This window comes from Crassostrea angulata, chromosome 2 (assembly GCF_025612915.1).
Source record: "Crassostrea angulata isolate pt1a10 chromosome 2, ASM2561291v2, whole genome shotgun sequence".
NCBI lineage: Eukaryota > Metazoa > Mollusca > Bivalvia > Ostreida > Ostreidae > Magallana > Magallana angulata.
Genome location: NC_069112.1, coordinates 28,563,389 through 28,578,980, shown reverse-complemented (window position 1 = coordinate 28,578,980; position 15,592 = coordinate 28,563,389). Strand labels below are relative to the sequence as shown.

Genomic DNA, 15,592 nt, shown 5'->3' with positions numbered 1-15,592 from the left:
AAACCAATAACAAGAGTAATAAAAAGAAAAAGATGAAAAAAATCGAATTATTCCTGGTACGACTTAACAAATCCGAATGATTTTAAGTACGAATTATCAAAAACCTTTTTTATTTTAAGAACGACTTAACAAAAAAATCCGAATGTGTTTAAGTACGACTTAACAATTATTTTTTGTACGAGTTAACTTTACGATAAACATGCTATTTTTTAAACCAAGGACGCGAAATCAAAATTTCCGGAAAAATCAATTTTTAAACTCCGATATCTCTGTAATGCATCGTCCGATTTTAAAACGACTTTCAGTGTTAGATTCAGCTTAATAAGCTCTACAAAAAACATATTCATTTTTGATTTGATCAGAAAATTCATTTTTTCGAAAAATTTGTTTCACTTCCGGTTTCGACCGGAAGTGACAGATTTTCATTTTGAGCCTTATAACAGAGGTAAATCGACCAAATCATAACCACTGAAAATTTCAAGCCTCTATCTTAAATCGTTTTTGAGAAAAGTCCGGGACAAAATGACTTTTTGAAATTTCTAAAAATGACGTCATGTCAAAACGGAGGTGACGTTCTCTTTAAAACTTTTACATTTTTGAGGGACGCCAACTTTCAAAAATCTCTGAAAATTTCATCAAAATCGGTTTAAAACCTTTTGAGTTATGAAGCAAAAAAGGAGTCAAAAGAAAAGAAAAAGAATAATAATAACTAGAGCAAAGCTCGTTGCAAAGCAACGAGTGGGTTTTCCGCTAATGTCGAAAGCAACGCTAGAAGTACGTCTAAGAAGCAGAGTTCTTAATCTAGTAACAGAAACCTAAGTACAAAAAGATAAAAAAAAAATGGAATGATTCTTGGTACAACTTAACATGATCCGAATGTTTTAAGTACGATTTAACCAAAAACCCTTAACCATTTTAAGAACGACTTAATAAAAAAACCAATGTGTTTAAGTACGACTTAACCAAAAACCCTTAACCATTTCAATAACGACTTAACAAAAAAAAACAATGTGTTTAAGTACGACTTAACAAATTTGACTTCATTTTAGGTACAAGTTTACTTTACCTTGAACTAACATCTTTTTTCTTAACCCAGAATGCAAAATTAAAATTTATGTAAAAAATCAATTTTGTTTAAAAAACATAATTCTGAGCAACTTTTCCTCTTCACTGCTTTTCAAAAGGTTGACCTTTCGTACTGTGTGCTCGTTGCGTCATTAATTGTCAGAAACTTATCGATGTTAAGTTTACTTTACTGTATTTCTTTGAATAATTTCTATGTAAAATTACTATGAACCAGACAACATTGAAATGGTGAACATTTCAAAGGGCCCCGCTTATGTTATTTCAGAGAATTCTGCTTTGACCTTGACCTATAACTTGAAATTTTTCCAGCTGGCATAGAACTTTTAATTCAATTTCATTCCCCCATAACATACATGCATTTTTGTTCAATCTGACCAAGATTAAGCATATTTGGAAAATAATCTACTATTTAAAACTAATTTTAAAAAGATCTGCTATGACCTTCACATTGACAGACTTGGTTCAAGGTCACTGCACGCCATTAACCAATAAACTCTGTAAAGGTAAAATATTAGCCAAATAGGGGCTAAAAGGAGAGTATATCTATGCTCTTAAAATATGGATTTTTGTGTGATCTGATATGACCTTGACTCTTCATCTACAAATATCATTCGAGGTCATTGCATATATTTTGAACAAAGGCATCATGTGGGTAAAGTATGAGGCTGAATGGAGCAAAGGGAGAGAAGATATACTCCGGACAAGGATTTTTAAAAATATAATTCTGATATGACCTTCACAGTTTCTTTTCACTGAAAATAGGTTCAAGGTCACTAAACACCCTTTCACCCTTTACTCAAAAGCTCTGCTTATGTGAAGTCTGAGCCAAATAGGGGTTAGTAGAAATTATATATGCTCTCAAAAAAGGATTTTTGCATGATCCGATATGATCTTCACCCGTTACCTAGAAATTTCATGCAAGGTCACTGCACATCGTTTAACCATAGAGACACTCTGTGAGTATTAGCCAGATTGGACCAAAGGGAAAAAAGATATAGACAAGGATTTTATATATATAATTCTGCTATGACCTTAACCTTATACCTAAAAACATGGTTCAAGGTCACTGCACATCCTTCAACCAAAGGAACCCTGTGGATGAGGTATGAGCCAGATTGGGCCAAGGGGAGAGAAGCTATGCTCCTGTCAAGCCATCTCGGATGGACAGACCGACAAATTGATCACTAGAAGGCGCCCGCATAAACATGCCTTTTTATCTAAAATAGTATCCATGCTATCTGACCATGGTGAATAGTCATCAAAACCATTCATTAGCAGAATTTGATTTCCCTCCTTTTTAAGGTGGTATGGGACATCTGTCGATATTAATGTGGATTAAAGTACTATATAATTGAAAACTTTTCACCGGTTTAGAATTTTCAAATTTTACAATATTTAACCAAAAAATAGCTTTTAAAAATATTTGAAAAGGTAAAAATTGTAAAAACCCCAGCGGGATTCGAACTCATGACTTACAGGTTCCTAGTAAACCCTCTAACCCACTGTGCTAAGGAGTTAGGTGACCATTTTGGAGAAGAAACTACATGTACTTATATAATTACACTTTATTTTATTGTTTATTTCGATAAACAATACGTCACAACATGGAAGTGTCCCATATCACCTTAAACTCGGAACACCTCTGACCTAATAAGATCGCCACATTAAATACAAAGTTTGATTTAACTCTAATTTGTTTATCATCAAGAAATTCTGCATCGCTGACAAATAAAGTTTTCTTCTGTATAATGAAATACCAATTAACTGACTATTCGGACAATAGCAAGTTTATTGTCCCATTCAACAGCTACTATTTCCCTTGGCTTTGCCTCATTAAATATTTGCTGTCTTGGGGGACAATAAACTTGCTATTGTCCTCATACCCAGTAAATACTAAATAGGCATATAATATCCCATCCACCTACATTTCATGTTATATAACCTCCCGTTTGTAACCTTCAATTTCACTGTAAAGTCAACATATCTGTCATAGCCGCAAGTTTCACAATTTATTTCTGCTTCTCATGTACTTAAAATTAGGGGCCTTAATATTGCTTACCAATTCCAACAAGACACATCCCTCTAACTATTGGAAATCATTAAAATTCATTTCATGAATCTACGCAACAATGATAAACCTTCAAGTACAGTCACTCTCAATTTTACAAAAATATTGACGGTACTTTATCCGAAACTGTTCCTTGTATCTTTAACTTAGTACACTAACATTTTTATGAAAAGACGGTTTGTCTTAGAATAAGAAAGCTAATGCAATTATGAGAAAAAGAATACCACATATTGCCAATTCCATTGAGGTTTAATAAAAATATGGCCATTTAAGTGAACCCACCATTTCCAATTTCCTTTAGTAAACACAGATTTACAGGGTTCTCCATAGTAAAACATCTTTATCTGACCTTTTAGAGGTCAACTTTTGTTCAACCACCTTTAAAAAGAAACCTTATTCAATACAACATATGCCTACATGATATAATCATGATAAAAGCTTCACATCACTTAGAAATACCCTTACATGTATACCCCCCACCCCCCAATCTTTTGATTTTCATAAAAAGTCATGGTTTGAAATGTTTTACCTAATTTTATGAAACATGTGGCAATTTCCTTGAGTAATTTCTCACACATATTTGAAAACAATTATCAATGATTCTAAAATGTGATCTTTATTTGTTTATTGTATGATTTGTACCATTTTAATTAACAAATAGACAGCTGTCCTGCTTGTGATTTCTTGTTTTCATGAAAAAAGTAAGCTAACAATCATATTTATGAATATCTAATCTATTCTGATTTCTAGTCTTCTTCTAACCATGCTAAAACAGTAAGTTACAACCTACAAGTTAGACATCTGCCTTAAATTAGAATTAAATTCAAACACACCCAGGTAGCTGGAGACAGAGTTGATTTCAATGAAAAATGTTCAAATTTGACATGTTTTTCTACTTTTTTATGCATATATACCTTAGAAAGGTAGAAATAGGTTGTTTCTTGTTCATTTCAAAAGTAATTATCATAGCAGATGTTATTTCAAAGTCAAATGTACATTTACATATCCTACATGTAATCTTAATGCAGACAAATAAATAGAGGGGGGGGGGGTTTCAATTATGTAAACACATCTAAATATCTTTATGAAATAAAAAATAAAGGAAACATAATTGTATACTTTTATTGAAAAACAAATTTTCACAGCAATTATGAATTTCTTTAAACAGCCTTAATTTTGTTTTCATAATTTCTTATCAAACACAAACCACAACATGGCATGATGCTTTCTTCAAGTTCCATTATTGTTCATGCATTATCAGATTTAATTTGAATTACCAGTAAATAGTCTGTAGAACACAAGGAATATGCATGTGGATAGAGGTGACAGGTTAATCTCAGGAGCTGACCCACAAGAATCAACAGGTACCGGTAAAAGCCATGTGGTAACAAGAGTCTGTTTTGAGCTGAAATAAATAAAAAAAATAATTAGCTGTGTTTACATACATGTACTAGTAATAGCTGTGTTTACATTAACATATGCATAGTATTTCTGTAAAAAATACACTGACCATGCAGTGTAATAAGTATGACATATCCCAATACATGACATAACATTTAGGCAGTACAAGATCAAAAATTTGCATATCAAGTCATAATATAATATTAAAAAATTTTCATAGGTATAAACACTTATCAAATTGAGAAAGAGAGAGAGTTTGAGAGAGAGAGAGAGTTTATTACCATACTTGTAGTGCAACAGTCAATATTTCAATTCGTAAATTACAAACGAATATTACCCACCGAACAGCGTCAAAGTACATGTACTGGTATTAGCTTCTGGTATACCATTTTTTATCAATTCTACTGTGTATTTTTTGTTTGCAAATAAATTTAGCGAGGGTTTTTGTTTATTTTCTTATAAATTACATGTTTTAAAAACAATACTACATGTAATAAGCATAAAACATGTATGAGTAAACTTAATGAAGAATTTTTAATAGATTATTTTTCAAAGAATGTGGTACATTACATGTATGTCAATCTTTATAAAACTAGCGTATATTTCGTGCGCCATAAATTGCAAGTTTTTTGTAAATATCATTTACTTGCATGATAGGTATATATGGTCTAACCAAAATTTTCTTCATAAAGCTACAGCTGTATGTACCACATATATGTTTTGTCACAAGTATACATTTTAAAAAAAAATACCCAAATTCCAACAGTTTAAATAAACTCAACTCATTCTCTGATAAGTTCATTGTGTTTTGTGCGTGCATACCTTATTTGTCTGCTGCAACAGCAGCCAATCAGCGGTAAGCTGAATCCACAAAAAGAAAGTTTGTGTTTTAGGAGCGGGTAAATTGTTTATGCGACACTGTCAAGAAAACCACACCAAATAATAACAAGAAACATAAATATTCACTTAAATGTATTCTGTTGTAAAGTAAAGGTTTTTAACACTTATTGCATCTTGCAAAACATGTGATGACCTTAATCATCTGTCATATATCTGATATACATGTATATGTAAAAGATGGGAGAAATAACGACGGAACAAAGTGGGATTCGAACCTGGCCCTCTGAATCTCTAGTCAAGTGCTCTACCAACTGAGCTACATGTATCTGGCACCGGTATTCAAACCAGTCTGACCGCCACATTCCTCCCCCTTAAATGATCTTCACCCTCGAAGATCATCCCTGGCAGGATCGAGTTAACCTGTTAGTTCCAGGGGTTGGTCACAACACCAATATTGTAACAGGATGGGAGAAATAATGAAGGGATTTGAACCTGGGCCCCCTGAATCTCTAGTCAGGTGCTCTACCAACTGAGCTATCTGGCACTGGTATTCAAACCGGTCTGATCGTCACATATATAAAGAATTATTTTAAACAATGTTGTTCAATTAAAAATAACACTCGCAACCTTCAGTTTTTGTCTGTAATTAATCAATATTGGCGTGCGATCAGTTCTCGCCGAGTACCATTTCTCACCAGTGCATTGTTACGTCATTTTATCAACACATAAAATTACATACGAAAATATGATGTAACAGTGCACCAGTGAGAAATGGTCCTCGGCGAGAACTGCTCGCACGCCAGTACTGCCAGTAGTCAGATTAAAAAAAGAAAATAAAAAATTACATTTAAAACATTAACAAGGACAATTTAAGTACACATCATAACTGCTAAAACAGAAAAATTATGTGAACTGGTAGAATGGTAGGCATAGTTCTAACTTGTAACCTACATGTACAAGTACATGTACCGGGTACCCGTTGGTCTGCTATACCTCTTTAATGATACAATGATCGGCATCATAAAGATATTAAAGTCATGTTTTAACTCTGAAGTCTGAAGTATACAATTTTATTTACTTGAAGTTATGTCTACAGGGTATTCATGACTACATTTGGAGTCCTCTGCACAAGAATATATGTTTCTAATTAGACCCTGCAATGAATTTTGAGTTGAAAATTCACAATCTGTTATTTTTTTAAATAGATAAATTCAGTTACCCTTTCCAGTCCCCCATGAACCTCGAGCGAGTCTAAACACCCATGAAACATGTAAAAATTACACGTTAGTAAACAAACACCCACACCATAACAAAAACATCTAACAGTGTGCACGTACTTACATGTACATCTATACTATATACTAAATTTTAACCAGTTAACAAGAAACTTTAAAAGGAGTAAAAGCCTCACCTTCTTCAGTAACATCCACATAAATCACACACTTTAATGTCCATCTTTTCTCCTTTATTACTCGTAGCTTATCAACGGCTGATCGTCGACAGAAGTGTGGCTGTCAGAATTTCCTCGTAAACGATTCACACGAGAAAAATATCCTCCTTAAACAAATATGTAGTATTGTTCCCTGTGCATGTTCATATGTTTCACAGCAAATTGAAAATGCATGTGTACACCGAAAGAATACACAACTTCTCTTCTGCATTACGGCTCTCTCTTTTCAACAATGCCGTTCGTTACTGTTTACATTCGGCGCGCGCGCGCGGGGGTCACAAACAGGGGCGCCCCGACAAATAGTTGCACATAGAACGTTTAAATAATGTGTGTTCATTGAATTCATAAATGATATAGATGAAAAAAATGAAATTGAATCACAACAATTTATCTAAGACGCAACACAACGTAATGCAGTAAATGCCTGGGCTTAATCATGTTAATGTGGCATTTGTTCGCTTGTGTGTCTATGTAGACATATTAACTCGTTCATGTACGATTCTCACATATTTGTTTTATGAAATTTGAAACAAAATATAGGACAGAACTTGTTTAATTTGATACCAAATGACATTATTTAATATATTAACAATAACTAAATTAATTTTTTTTTCATAAAATGATAACGATTTTTGCTATCAGAAAAATACGTGTATGAGCTGCTGACCCCTAATTATAGGGGCCAGCCCTTTTTTCTTAATTTTAAATGAAAGCTCTCGTTATTCTAAACAACTTTTGTTCTATATGTATTAACAAAATATTTTTAGTTTAAAGGTTATAATACAAAAAGCAACAAAATTTCAGCCCCGAAAAAATCTTAAACTTTGGCGACAAATAGCTCAAAAACTAACAAAGAAATTACCAAACTTTTTATGCCAGCAAAATTATAAAATGTTACCGACAATTTCGCCAAATTTCATGCATCTATCATCTGTAGTTCCCGAGATCAACTCTGGACAAAAGACCCCCCAATTTTCAATTAAAGGGCAATAACTCATAACCGGAAGTGAATTTTAAAAATTTGAAAAAAACGTCTAGAGATATTAATATCATCTACATACCCTGAAAGTTTCATAGCAATCAGACAAAAAATGTTCGAGAAATCTCGTGCACAAAATTTGCACGAAAAAAAAAAAATAATAACTAGAGCAAAGCTCGTTGCAAAGCAACGAGTGGGTTTTCCGCTAATGTCGAAAGCAACGCTAGAAGTACGTCTAAGAAGCAGAGTTCTTAATCTAGTAACAAAGAAACCTAAGTACAAAAAGATAAAAAAAAAATCGAATGATTCTTGGTACAACTTAACATGATCCGAATGTTTTTAAGTACGACTTAACCAAAAACCCTTAACCATTTCAAGAACGACTTAACAAAAAAAAACAATGTGTTTAAGTACGACTTAACAAATTTGACTTCATTTTAGGTACAAGTTTACTTTACCTTGAACTAACATCTTTTTTCTTAACCCAGAATGCAAAATTAAAATTTATGTAAAAAATCAATTTTGTTTAAAAAACATAATTCTGAGCAACTTTTCCTCTTCACTGCTTTTCAAAAGGTTGACCTTTCGTACTGTGTGCTCGTTGCGTCATTAATTGTCAGAAACTTATCGATGTTAAGTTTACTTTACTGTATTTCTTTGAATAATTTCTATGTAAAATTACTATGAACCAGACAACATTGAAATGGTGAACATTTCAAAGGGCCCCGCTTATGTTATTTCAGAGAATTCTGCTTTGACCTTGACCTATAACTTGAAATTTTTCCAGCTGGCATAGAACTTTTAATTCAATTTCATTCCCCCATAACATACATGCATTTTTGTTCAATCTGACCAAGATTAAGCATATTTGGAAAATAATCTACTATTTAAAACTAATTTTAAAAAGATCTGCTATGACCTTCACATTGACAGACTTGGTTCAAGGTCACTGCACGCCATTAACCAATAAACTCTGTAAAGGTAAAATATTAGCCAAATAGGGGCTAAAAGGAGAGTATATCTATGCTCTTAAAATATGGATTTTTGTGTGATCTGATATGACCTTGACTCTTCATCTACAAATATCATTCGAGGTCATTGCATATATTTTGAACAAAGGCATCATGTGGGTAAAGTATGAGGCTGAATGGAGCAAAGGGAGAGAAGATATACTCCGGACAAGGATTTTTAAAAATATACCTTCACATAAAATATGACCTTCACAGTTTCTTTTCACTGAAAATAGGTTCAAGGTCACTACACACCCTTTACTCAAAAGCTCTGCTTATGTGAAGTCTGAGCCAAATAGGGGTTAGTAGAAATTATATATGCTCTCAAAAAAGGATTATTGCATGATCCGATATGATCTTCACGCGTTACCTAGAAATTTCATGCAAGGTCACTGCACATCGTTTAACCATAGAGACACTCTGTGAGTATTAGCCAGATTGGACCAAAGGGAAAAAAGATATGCCCCAGACAAGGATTTTATATATATAATTCTGCTATGACCTTAACCTTATACCTAAAAACATGGTTCAAGGTCACTGCACATCCTTCAACCAAAGGAACCCTGTGGATGAGGTATGAGCCAGATTGGGCCAAGGGGAGAGAAGCTATGCTCCTGTCAAGCCATCTCGGATGGACAGACCGACAAATTGATCACTAGAAGGCGCCCGCATAAACATGCCTTTTTATCTAAAATAGTATCCATGCTATCTGTCCATGGTGAATAGTCATCAAAACCATTCATTAGCAGAATTTGATTTCCCTCCTTTTTAAGGTGGTATGGGACATCTGTCGATATTAATGTGGATTAAAGTACTATATAATTGAAAACTTTTCACCGGTTTAGAATTTTCAAATTTTACAATATTTAACCAAAAAATAGCTTTTAAAAATATTTGAAAAGGTAAAAATTGTAAAAACCCCAGCGGGATTTGAACTCATGACTTACAGGTTCCTAGTAAACCCTCTAACCCACTGTGCTAAGGAGTTAGGTGACCATTTTTGAGAAGAAACTACATGTACTTATATAATTACACTTTATTTTATTGTTTATTTCGATAAACAATACGTCACAACATGGAAGTGTCCCATATCACCTTAAACTCGGAACACCTCTGACCTAATAAGATCACCGCATTAAATACAAAGTTTGATTTAACTCTAATTTGTTTATCATCAAGAAATTCTGCATCGCTGACAAATAAAGTTTTCTTCTGTATAATGAAATACCAATTAACTGACTATTCGGACAATAGCAAGTTTATTGTCCCATTCAACAGCTACTATTTCCCTTGGCTTTGCCTCATTAAATATTTGCTGTCTTGGGGGACAATAAACTTGCTATTGTCCTCATACCCAGTAAATACTAAATAGGCATATAATATCCCATCCACCTACATTTCATGTTATATAACCTCCCGTTTGTAACCTTCAATTTCACTGTAAAGTCAACATATCTGTCATAGCCGCAAGTTTCACAATTTATTTCTGCTTCTCATGTACTCAAAATTAGGGGCCTTAATATTGCTTACCAATTCCAACAAGAGACATCCCTCTAACTATTGGTAATCATTAAAATTCATTTCATGAATCTACGCAACAATGATAAACCTTCAAGTACAGTCACTCTCAATTTTACAAAAATATTGACGGTACTTTATCCGAAACTGTTCCTTGTATCTTTAACTTAGTACACTAACATTTTTATGAAAAGACGGTTTGTCTAAGAATAAGAAAGCTAATGCAATTCTGAGAAAAAGAATACCACATATTGCCAATTCCATTGAGGTTTAATAAAAATATGGCCATTTAAGTGAACCCACCATTTCCAATTTCCTTTAGTAAACACAGATTTACATGGTTCTCCATTGTAAAACATCTTTATCTGACCTTTTAGAGGTCAACTTTTGTTCAACCACCTTTAAAAAGAAACCTTATTCAATACAACATATGCCTACATGATATAATCATGATAAAAGCTTCACATCACTTAGAAATACCCTTACATGTATACCCCCCACCCCCCAATCTTTTGATTTTCATAAAAAGTCATGGTTTGAAATGTTTTACCTAATTTTATGAAACATGTGGCAATTTCCTTGAGTCATTTCTCACACATATTTGAAAACAATCATCAATGATTCTAAAATGTGATCTTTATTTGTTTATTGTATGATTTGTACCATTTTAATTAACAAATAGACAGCTGTCCTGCTTGTGATTTCTTGTTTTCATGAAAAAAGTAAGCTAACAATCATATTTAGTGAATATCTAATCTATTCTGATTTCTAGTCTTCTTCTAACCATGCTAAAACAGTAAGTTACAACCTACAAGTTAGACATCTGCCTTAAATTAGAATTAAATTCAAACACACCCAGGTAGCTGGAGACAGAGTTGATTTCAATGAAAAATGTTCAAATTTGACATGTTTTTCTACTTTTTTATGCATATATACCTTAGAAAGGTAGAAATAGGTTGTTTCTTGTTCATTTCAAAAGTAATTATCATAGCAGATGTTATTTCAAAGTCAAATGTACATTTACATATCCTACATGTAATCTTAATGCAGACAATTAAATAGAGGGGGGGGGGTTCAATTATGTAAACACATCTAAATATCTTTATGAAATAAAAAATAAAGGAAACATAATTGTATACTTTTATTGAAAAACAAATTTTCACAGCAATTATGAATTTCTTTAAACAACCTTAATTTTGTTTTCATAATTTCTTATCAAACACAAACCACAACATGGCATGATGCTTTCTTCAAGTTCCATTATTGTTCATGCATTATCGGATTTAATTTGAATTACCAGTAAATAGTCTGTAGAACACAAGGAATATGCATGTGGATAGAGGTGACAGGTTAATCTCAGGAGCTGACCCACAAGAATCAACAGGTACCGGTAAAAGCCATGTGGTAACAAGAGTCTGTTTTGAGCTGAAATAAATAAAAAAAATAATTAGCTGTGTTTACATACATGTACTAGTAATAGCTGTGTTTACATTAACATATGCATAGTATTTCTGTAAAAAATACACTGACCATGCAGTGTAATAAGTATGACATATCCCAATACATGACATAACATTTAGGCAGTACAAGATCAAAAATTTGCATATCAAGTCATAATATAATATTAAAAAATTTTCATAGGTATAAACACTTATCAAATTGAGAAAGAGAGAGAGTTTGAGAGAGAGAGAGTTTATTACCATACTTGTAGTGCAACAGTCAATATTTCAATTCGTAAATTACAAACGAATATTACCCACCGAACAGCGTCCAAGTACATGTACTGGTATTAGCTTCTGGTATACCATTTTTTATCAATTCTACTGTGTATTTTTTGTTTACAAATAAATTTAGCGAGGGTTTTTGTTTATTTTCTTATAAATTACATGTTTTAAAAACAATACTACGTGTAATAAGCATAAAACATGTATGAGTAAACTTAATGAAGAATTTTTAATAGATTATTTTTCAAAGAATGTGGTACATTACATGTATGTCAATCTTTATAAAACTAGCGTATATTTCGTGCGCCATAAATTGCAAGTTTTTTGTAAATATCATTTACTTGCATGATAGGTATATATGGTCTAACCAAAATTTTCTTCATAAAGCTACAGCTGTATGTACCACATATATGTTTTGTCACAAGTATACATTTTAAAAAAAAATACCCAAATTCCAACAGTTTAAATAAACTCAACTCATTCTCTGATAAGTTCATTGTGTTTTGTGCGTGCATATCTTATTTGTCTGCTGCAACAGCAGCCAATCAGCGGTAAGCTGAATCCACAAAAAGAAAGTTTGTGTTTTAGGAGCGGGTAAATTGTTTATGCGACACTGTCAAGAAAACCACACCAAATAATAACAAGAAACATAAATATTCACTTAAATGTATTCTGTTGTAAAGTAAAGGTTTTTAACACTTATTGCATCTTGCAAAACATGTGATGACCTTAATCATCTGTCATATATCTGATATACATGTATATGTAAAAGATGGGAAAAATAACGACGGAACAAAGTGGGATTTTAACCTGGCCCTCTGAATCTCTAGTCAAGTGCTCTACCAACTGAGCTACATGTATCTGGCACCGGTATCCAAACCAGTCTGACCGTCACATTCCTCCCCCTTAAATGATCTTCACCCTCGAAGATCATCCCTGGCAGGATCGAGTTAACCTGTTAGTTCCAGGGGTTGGTCACAACACCAATATTGTTACAGGATGGGAGAAATAATGAAGGGATTTGAACCTGGGCCCCCTGAATCTCTAGTCAGGTGCTCTACCAACTGAGCTATCTGGCACTGGTATTCAAACCGGTCTGATCATCACATATATAAAGAATTATTTTAAACAATGTTGTTCAATTAAAAATAACACTCGCAACCTTCAGTTTTTGTCTGTAATTAATCAATATTGGCGTGCGATCAGTTCTCGCCGAGGACCATTTCTCACCAGTGCATTGTTACATCATTTTATCAACACATAAAATTATGTACGAAAATATGATGTAACAGTGCACCAGCGAGAAATGGTCCTCGGCGAGAACTGCTCGCACGCCAGTACTGCCAGTAGTCAGATTAAAAAAAGAGAATAAAAAATTACATTCAAAACATTAACAAGGACAATTTAAGTACACATCATAACTGCTAAACAAGAAAAATTATGTGAACTGGTAGAATGGTAGGCATAGTTCTAACTTGTAACCTACATGTACAAGTATATGTACCGGGTACCCGTTGGTCTGCTATACCTCTTTAATGATACAATGATCGGCATCATAAAGATATCAAAGTCATGTTTTAACTCTGAAGTCTGAAGTATACAATTTTATTTACTTGAAGTTATGTCTACAGGGTATTCATGACTACATTTGGAGTCCTCTGCACAAGAATATATGATATGTTTCTAATTAGACCCTGCTTTTAATTTTGAGTTGAAAATTCACAATCTGTTATTTTTTTAAATAGATAAATTCAGTTACCCTTTCCAGTCCCCCATGAACCTCGAGCGAGTCTAAACACCCATGAAACATGTAAAAATTACACGTTAGTAAACAAACACCCACACCATAACAAAAACATCTAACAGTGTGCACGTACTTACATGTACATCTATACTATATACTAAATTTTAACCAGTTAACAAGAAACTTTAAAAGGAGTAAAAGCCTCACCTTCTTCAGTAACATCCACATAAATCACACACTTTAATGTCCATCTTTTCTCCTTTATTACTCGTAGCTTATCAACGGCTGATCGTCGACAGAAGTGTGGCTGTCAGAATTTCCTCGTAAACGATTCACACGAGAAAAATATCCTCCTTAAACAAATATGTAGTATTGTTCCCTGTGCATGTTCATATGTTTCACAGCAAATTGAAAATGCATGTGTACACCGAAAGAATACACAACTTCTCTTCTGCATTACGGCTCTCTCTTTTCTACAATGCCGTTCGTTACTGTTTACATTCGGCGCGCGCGCGGGGGGGTCACAAACAGGGGCGCCCCGACAAATAGTTGCACATAGAACGTTTAAATAATGTGTGTTCATTGAATTCATAAATGATATAGATGAAAAAAATGAAATTGAATCACAACAATTTATCTAAGACGCAACACAACGTAATGCAGTAAATTCCTGGGCCTTAATGTGGCATTTGTTCGCTTGTGTGTCTATGTAGACATATTAACTCGTTCATGTACGATTCTCACATATTTGTTTTATGAAATTTGAAAAAAATATAGGACAGAACTTGTTTAATATGATACCAAATGACATTATTTAATATATTAACAATAACTAAATTAATTTTTTTTCATAAAATGATAACGATTTTTGCTATCAGAAAAATACGTGTATGAGCTGCTGACCCCTAATTATAGGGGCCAGCCCTTTTTTCTTAATTTTGAATGAAAGCTCTCGTTATTCTAAACAACTTTTGTTCTATATGTATTAACAAAATATTTTTAGTTTAAAGGTTATAATACAAAAAGCAACAAAATTTCAGCCCCGAAAAAATCTTAAACTTTGGCGACAAATAGCACAAAAACTAACAAAGAAATTACCAAAATTTTCATGCCAGCAAAATTATAAAATGTTACCGACAATTTCGCCAAATTTCATGCATCTATCATCTGTAGTTTCCGAGATCAACTCTGGACAAAAGACCCCCCAATTTTCAATTAAAGGGCAATAACTCATAACCGGAAGTGAATTTTAAAAATTTGAAAAAAACGTCTAGAGATATTAATATCATCTACAATCCCTGAAAGTTTCATAGCAATCAGACAAAAAATGTTCGAGAAATCTCGTGCACAAAATTTGCGGGAAAAAAAAAAAAATAATAATAAGAAACAGTAGAATAACAGAAGGGTTTTCCGTTGAAAAACGGAAAACCCTAATAAGAAACAGTAGAATAACTGAAGGGTTTTCCGTTGAAAAACGGAAAACCCTAATAACTAGAGCAAAGCTCGTTGCAAAGCAACGAGTGGGTCTTCCGTTAATGTCGGAAGTAAAGCTGGAAGTTCCTGTAAGAAGCAGAGCTCTTAAACCATTAACAAGAGTAACTAAAATAAAAAGATGAAAAAATCGAATTATTCCTGGTACGACTTAACGAAATCCGAATGATTTTAAGTACGACTTAACAAAAACCTTTCCGATTTCAAGAACAACTTAACAAAAAAAATCCGAATTGTTCAAGTACGACTTAACAATTATTTTTGGTACGAGTTAATTTTAC

At 33.1% G+C, this 15,592-nt stretch overlaps 2 protein-coding genes and 1 long non-coding RNA gene across 3 annotated transcripts in view; all 3 read right to left on the bottom strand.

The window, feature by feature from the left end:
• Positions 1 to 15,592, bottom strand: part of LOC128171686 (multiple epidermal growth factor-like domains protein 10) — a 295,355-nt gene that overhangs the window by 11,434 nt on the left and 268,329 nt on the right. The gene's annotated exons all lie outside the window — the stretch shown is intronic.
• LOC128171697 (teneurin-4-like) overlaps positions 1 to 15,592 on the bottom strand; it is a 127,488-nt gene that overhangs the window by 9,765 nt on the left and 102,131 nt on the right.
• LOC128171708 (uncharacterized) lies at positions 11,479 to 14,550 on the bottom strand. Its single transcript, XR_008242131.1, has 2 exons — positions 14,028 to 14,550; positions 11,479 to 11,777 (listed from the first exon to the last, which is right to left on the bottom strand). It is a non-coding gene; the product is annotated as an uncharacterized LOC128171708 (long non-coding RNA).